The sequence below is a fragment of the Ruditapes philippinarum genome, unplaced genomic scaffold (assembly GCF_026571515.1).
Source record: "Ruditapes philippinarum isolate M1 unplaced genomic scaffold, ASM2657151v2 ctg2182_1_1_1_1, whole genome shotgun sequence".
NCBI classification, from domain to species: Eukaryota; Metazoa; Mollusca; class Bivalvia; order Venerida; family Veneridae; genus Ruditapes; species Ruditapes philippinarum.
Genome location: NW_026856561.1, coordinates 310,856 through 318,579, shown reverse-complemented (window position 1 = coordinate 318,579; position 7,724 = coordinate 310,856).

Below are 7,724 nucleotides of genomic sequence, written 5' to 3'. Positions count from 1 at the left end.
CAAATGGAACTTAAGTTATGCTCCGGAAACTGTTTTCAATTTTAAGGTAATAGAGACCTTGAGATGACCCATGTTCAACCTCATCCAAGCTACCACATAGACAAGCATCCTGACAAAGTTTGATGATGATTGAGGCAAAAATGTAACCGCTAGAGTGTTAACAAGGTTTTTCTACTTTTAGCTCCGGTGACCTAGTTTTTCATCCAAGATGACTCATGTTCGAACTCATCCGAGCAATCAACTAGATAAGCATTCTAACCAAGTTTGATGATGATTGAGGCAAAAATGTGACCGCTAGAGTGTTAACGAACAAGTGAGGACCGACAACATTCAATGATCCTAAAAGCTCACCCTGAGCTAGCTCAGGTGAGCTAAAAATAACAAACGGCAATAACTAAAAAATTATGGAGAGTAGAGTTATCATTCTTGTGCAATGCATGCCTCCTGAGTGACATCTATCAACCTTTTTGTTGATACCTCAAACACTTTTTGAGCTCAAATACTTTTTGAGGTATGCTCCGAACAAAAATGTTGGACGGAAGGACAGAGACTATTTCTATATCTCTATATACCTTTTCAGCGGGGGATAATTAAAGTTTGGATTTGGAGTTTTCATGAATTTTTAAGGGCAATACATTCTTTCTCCCTTGGATGTTTCACTTCTGCTCAGTGAGATCTATCTACCTACATAGTTTTATAGTTCTCAAGAAATGTCATCCACAAATTTCAAAAAGTAACAAAAAAAGCATTGATGCAAAGCATCAAAGGCGACGCCTAAAAAATTTGATCAAGTTTTGCACCTAAATACTTAACAAAAGATGTGTACTTTATATTAGTACCATTACATGTGACCTGGAGGCAAGGACCCTGTTTAAGTTGAAACTTAAACCAAAAAGAACTAGAACTATCACTAAATGTGATTAATACCCCCGCAAGACTGCTTTGGAAATGAGGATTTTACTAGTAACAAAACAATTGAAATACATTTATGGTTGTGGGCAATTAAAGATAGTTGTGGTTCCTGTATATTGCATTTCCTTTCAATGTGGTTGGCCATTGATGAAGTTTTATTGAATTACTCTGCAATAAGTCCAGAAAGACAAGGAAAAGGAACAAAGGGCAATAACTCTATAAATACTGAAGATGGAGTAATGGTTATTGTACACTGCACTTCCTCTCATTGCACTTGACCATTGTATGAAATTGAATTGAATTCCAACTACAAGTTTTCAAGTTATGCACAGAACAGAAAAGTAACAAAGGGCAATAACTGTATTAGTCCAAATAGAGTTATGGTTCTTGTGTACTGCACTTCATCTCACTGCCCTTGACCATTGTATAAAGTTTCATTGAATTAATTTTCATGCACTGGACAATAAAAAGTAACCAAAGGCAAAAACTTTTGAATGAGTCCAGAAAGAGTTATGATTTCTGTACACTGTGCTTCCTCTTAATATACTTGACCCTTGTATGAAATAGTATTAAATTCCAAACTAGTAGTTTCCAAGTTATGCTCTGGACAAGAAAAAAGCAATGGAAAAGCAACAAAGGGCAATAACTCTGTAATTACTCTGGACAGAGATATAGTTCTTGTGCACTGCACTTCCTCTTATTGTGCTTGATTATTGTATGAAGTTTTTTTTAATTCCCACCAGTACGTTTTAAGTTATGCTCTGGACAAGGAAAAGTATCAAAGGGCAATAACTCTCTAATTTGTGAAAATGGTGTTATGGTTCTTTTGCACTGCACTTCCTCTTAATGTGCTTGATAACTGTATGAAGTTGTATTGAATTCCAACCAGTAGTTTTCAAGTAATGGTCCAGACAAAGAAAAGTAACAAAGGGCGATAACTCTGTAATTAGTCAAGATGGAGTTATGGTTCTTGTGCACTGCACTTCCTCTAACTGTGCTTGACCATTGTATGAAGTTATATTGACTTCCAACTATTAGTTTTCAAGTTATGCTCCGGACAAGGAAAATGCAACGGACCGCTGGACCGACCTACTGACCGACCACCGGGTGACTCCTATATACCCCCCAAACTTCATTTTTGGGGGTATAATAAACTCTGTCTTGCCAAGATGCAAAGACAATATATAGTCAATTAACCAATCACTTATAAGAATCATGCCATAAGAGAGAATTTCTTCAGATTTATTTTACCAGATACAAGGATACCCGAGTCATTAGCTTATAATAAAAGCTTTTTTCTTAAGGCTGCAGACATGTCATTGACAATATGCACTCACAGGATGAGAAAAAACTTTCAGCTTGACCAAAACTCGAACCTGTGACCCACAGAATAATGTGCCGCGACTGTAGAGATTGAGCTATCTGACCACTTGCACACATTCTCTCTCCTAAATAGTGAGCATGCAGTTCTAAACCATGACAGATACTTTTAGTTTTTTAATCATTAACAGGTAGATTAATTCTTAATTAAACAAATAAGAAAAAAAAACTAACATACTCAAATTCTTGATTAAAATAACGATTCATATAATTATATTATAATTATTTTTACTAAAAAGGGGGTTGGACATATATTGGTTGTGCCATTATTTATAATAGGTCAATTTGAAAGTGAACATAACTGTACTAATACATTTACAATATCTTATTTTTTGTGAAGGTCAATGTCATTTATGAATGAAGGTAAAGTTTAGTTTGGTTTACTTATATTAACACAACTCAATTCAATAATTTAAAGGTCTTGTCCCAAGGGCCAAGAATAAAGACAAGACACCAAGAAATTTAAATTTGCAGACAGCAACGCCACCATGACTGTAACAATACCTGTATTTCTTTCTTTAAAAACAAAAAAAGTCCAGCTAAAAGTGAGTATCCTTTACATAGGATGCTCTGCATTAGACATATGTTAAATAAAGAAGTAATAATTACCTGATGATGAAATGTTTGTAACTCCAAAATGACAGTCTCCTATGTTGAATCCAGTCTGCTGCAATTGATCTCCAGTTTTCTTCTTTGTGCACTCAGTCCCGGAAAGTATAAAGTACATTATTTTTTTTTTAACATTAAGTCAAAATAAGGTCACTTAATAAAGAACACGAATGCTTGTTATCCTACAAATTTGCTAACAGACAGTCAGTGTTTCAGTCAGTGCTCCCTTGTAAAACTGGAAAATCTTCAAATTTATGCATGATCTTAAAGCTACATTAAATAAATTTCATAAAAACAGAAATGGCGACATTTTATAAATAAATTTGGTTTCATATCGACTCCAGATTTTATTTTGGTGTCAAGACAACCAAAATAAGTTTTATAAGCATAAAAAATGGGCAACCTCATTGTGGCGAAATCGGAAGTACAATAATAAGCTTGCATGAAAAACTACGCCCTCGGTTCATCCTTACATCAATATTAAAACAACAAACATGACTATGTGCAGCAGTTCTAATCTAACGGTATATTTCCGCATTGTAACAGATGTTTTCATACAAACTTAATCCTTTTTATGAGATGATTACTTTTTTCTGAACCACAGGCCTAGTTCACTGTGAAGCTAAAACGGTCAAAGTGTGTTTGCACAAGAAAATCTCATATTTACTGTGTTCCGGATAGCAACTATAACACTGTGACGAAGCGCATACACGAGCTGATTATTGTCTTCATTTGCAGGCTAAATTTCGTATACGAACTTTAGTGTTACCGTGGGGTTTTCCGTTTAAAATCCTAATTTATGAACAATATTTGATGAGATTTACAACTTAACTGTTAAAAAGGTTTATGAAACTGTATAATGCTTGTTTTTTAGGCCGACGGCAAAATATTTTTACATATTTATTTAATGTAACTTTAATAGTAATGAAACCCCCAAAAAACAACAGAACTATAAAGACAATGATGCCAAGGAGAATGCATGAGAAACAATGTAAAATCTTCTAATACAATATCATGTGACCTTGACCCCAGTAACTCCAAACCCACTTAAGTTAAAGGACCATTTTAGGTATCTATCTATTTAATATTAAAGACATCAATTAAAAATGATGTTGCTAGGATAGTAACTAAAAAGAATAGAAAGGCAAAGTGGCCAATGTCACTCTTCTGGATATTTTTTCGGAAAATTTGTACAATCATATTATTTTTAGCTATAAATTTCCTTTTATTCTTACTGTTTATTTTGTCTATTAAATTTGTGTGGTAAATGGTAGAGATTGACAAACCAACGGACTGACAACAGACAAATGTTAAGCAATATACCCCCATTCTTTGAAGGGGGGCATGAATATTTGACTGATATGCAAAAAATATATTTTGAGACCAAACTAGAGTTGTTAGGAAAATTAACCCTTTCACTGCTATAGAGACGGCATATGCATATGCCGTTCCTATTATATTTGGCGTATTTGCCATATGGACGGCTTTTGCCATTTCTATAATAATAATAATAATAATAATAATTATAATAATAATAATAATAAATATATAGATAATTATATCATCGACAATAATTATTATATACTAGCAGATTTGGAAACATATTTAATTATTATAATACTTATAACAAATAATAATAATTATATTAATTAATAATATAGTAATTTCTTAGAAAACCTGGCAAATAGGTAATCACTAAATAAATAACCCTCTGGCAGCGAAAGTGTTAATTTGATAGTAAACGAACTGTAAAATTGAAAGTTATTATTGGTGCTCATAGAATAACTTAATAATAAAGTTTAATTGAACAACATATGGGTGCTGATACTTCGATAAAGTGCTAAATTCTAAACTGTCATTATAGTATGAGTAAATTAAAAGTGTAAGCAGTAATGGAGTCTTTAATACTAGAAAGAGTTTAAACAGAGAAGTCAGCTCGCTCGACTAATTCTTTCCTTATCTGTGAAATTTGACAAAAGTTTATGTCAAATAAATACATTTTATTAATCTAAGATTGCAAAGCCTAAAAAATAATTTGTTTCAGACAGAGTTATGGATCTTGCTTATAGTTCATGGTGTAGGTGATGATGAGGGAAACACATTTCAAGTTTGAATTAATTCCCTTTCTTTCTGATAAAATTTTAACATGAAACTCAATTTTGAAAATTTAACTAATGAGCAGGATTATTGTTAAATTTTCATATAAAGCAGTTGAGAAACAAGAGGGCCATGATGGCCCTGAAATCGCTCACCTGTATATAGGCCCCTGGCCAATGCAAATTTTAAACCAGGGACTTTTATTTGAACAAACTTTGTAGACCTTTGACCTTGTGATCCTGAAATCAATCTGGGTCTTCTACCCAATATGGATACTCATCCTATGAAGTTTGAATACTGTGGGCCAAATGGGATTTAAGTTATGCTCGGGAAACCATTTTCAGTTTTAAGGTTATAGTGACCTTTGACCTTGTGACCCCAAAATCAATAGGGGTTTTCTGCCTAATATGGACAATCATCCTATGAAGTTTGAATACTGTGGGCCAAATGGAACTTATGTTATGCTCTAAAAAAACATTTTCAGTTTTAAGGTAATAGTGACCTTGACCTTTGACCTTGTGACCCCAAAATCAATAAGGGTCTTCTGCCCAATATGGAAAATCATCCTATGAAGTTTGAATACTGTGGGCCAACTGGAGCTTAAATTATGCTCCGGAAACCAAATTGCTAACAGACGGACGATGGGAAGGTATAACATAATATGCCCAAAATTCTTTTGGGCATATAACAAAGAATTTCACTAATGCATGTAATTATTATTCACATCTATTGCAAGCAGGTTCAACAACAAAAGATGTATAAAGAAATATTTTACAGAAAAACTTTAATCAGAAATGTGTATGCAGACACCTGTATTAAGATCAAGATCTGTCCACAGAGCAGAGTGAACTACTTTCCCAGTATTTGATTTTCTATGGTCATCTTAACCTTTGACTTGAAAATGGGCATGGCTGGCATTTACAAATATCATGATTTGAATGCGTTAAATGAAGTTATTGACTTTTACTTTTTGACCTGAAATGACTGACATCAAAGTGTACCAACATATATAGTTCCTTAATTGATGCGCTTTTATTGAATGGCCAATTAATGTCTTGTTATGACAGGACTAAGAAACCATGACCTTGACTTAGAGGTGTGGCAGGTGAAACTTATCAAGGGGTAACCACATACAAATTTATAAAATGAAATAAATCTAAATTCTGTTAATCATGTAGTTAATGACCATAATTATAAGTTTAACAAGGACATATTGACCTAACAACATTTTGACCTAAAAATGGATAGGTATAATGTGACAGATGCAAAAATAAGCATGAAAGGAACGACTAATCAGGTGCATAGATCTACCTACAAAGATTGAAGCTGGTATGTCTATGCTTTTTTATTCAATGCTTAGTTTTATGATTTGATATTACAGGTAAATGCCACCTTAACCTTTGACCTTTTAAGCTTAAAATGGGTGTGGCAGTGCATCTGCATACTTTCAATGTGAAACTTTGATAGCATCGAAAGTAATGACCATAAACAAAATCTTAACCAGGAAAGTTAACTAACACCGGTGCTGCTGATTGGGTCATGACAATACCTCCACTTTTCTTCGAAAAATGGAGCTAAAGATAGCTGAAATAAAAGGCAAAACATTTGTAAAACTGAAAAGGAAAAACATTTGTTAAACTGGAGCTGAAATGGGAAAGACATTAATATTAACAAGGAATGTATTCTGCTCTGTTCACTCACCAGAGAAATCTTACTTAATAGAATAGAATACAAGGGTGTGTGATTGAATCTTGGTCGCAGTATTGTGTTCTCTGTAACACAATGATCAAAGACTGTTTATATGCCGAAAGGCCAATCTTCACCAACAGTCGAAGTGACTCATGGACAGTTATCTATGGAGAACAGGCTAGAATTTATATAAGAATCCTGAAAGATTTTTAACTGACTACTAGGATGTAACTGAAATACCTCTACAAAATCACCTAGGCCTGTTTTGGTAAGCAGTATTAGGCCTTTTGTTGTGAAAAGTAATCCAAATCTTATATTGCAGTGAATAAAGCTTTTTATTATATAATCTATAAATAGCTTTGAAATGCCTTTCCCTGATTGGCTAACAAGCAACTTTTTGTAAAAAATAACAGGTCAATATCAGAGTATATTCACTGTTTTTTTCCTAAAAATAGATTTTCAGAGTATATTCACCAGTTTTTCTTCTAAAAATAGATTTTATGGAAATCCCTAAAAGACGCGAGACTTTGATGTGACGTCACGCCAAGTTTGTTGTTATTATTCTGAAGAAACGTTGAGTTTGGTGTACACAAGAGGCAAATTAGTCTTTTTTAGTTACCATTTTTCATTTTTAAGAAAAATAGGGATTAGCATGCCAGTGGAAAGGGCCAAATTATGGAAACAGTAGACAAGCTGAAAAATAATGATTTCCGTCGTATGCATTGGCAGATGTGATAAGCCATATAAAAGCTATTTATAGATTATATAATAAAACAGATATGTACTTTTTAGCTGTTGAATATGATGTGATATGTACTGAAAAATTAATATTGACCTCGGCTATCGCCTCGGTCAATACTAATTTTTTCAGTACATATCACATCATATTCAACAGCTAAAAAGTCCATATTTGTATAATATTTGCTGCCTGTAGTTTACAAACTCTAGTTTCAGTATTGTTTGAACTTTGAAAAAGAATAAAGTCAAACTTGCAACAAAGCCACAAAAGGGAAAGTGTAAAAGTAGACTTAGTTCAC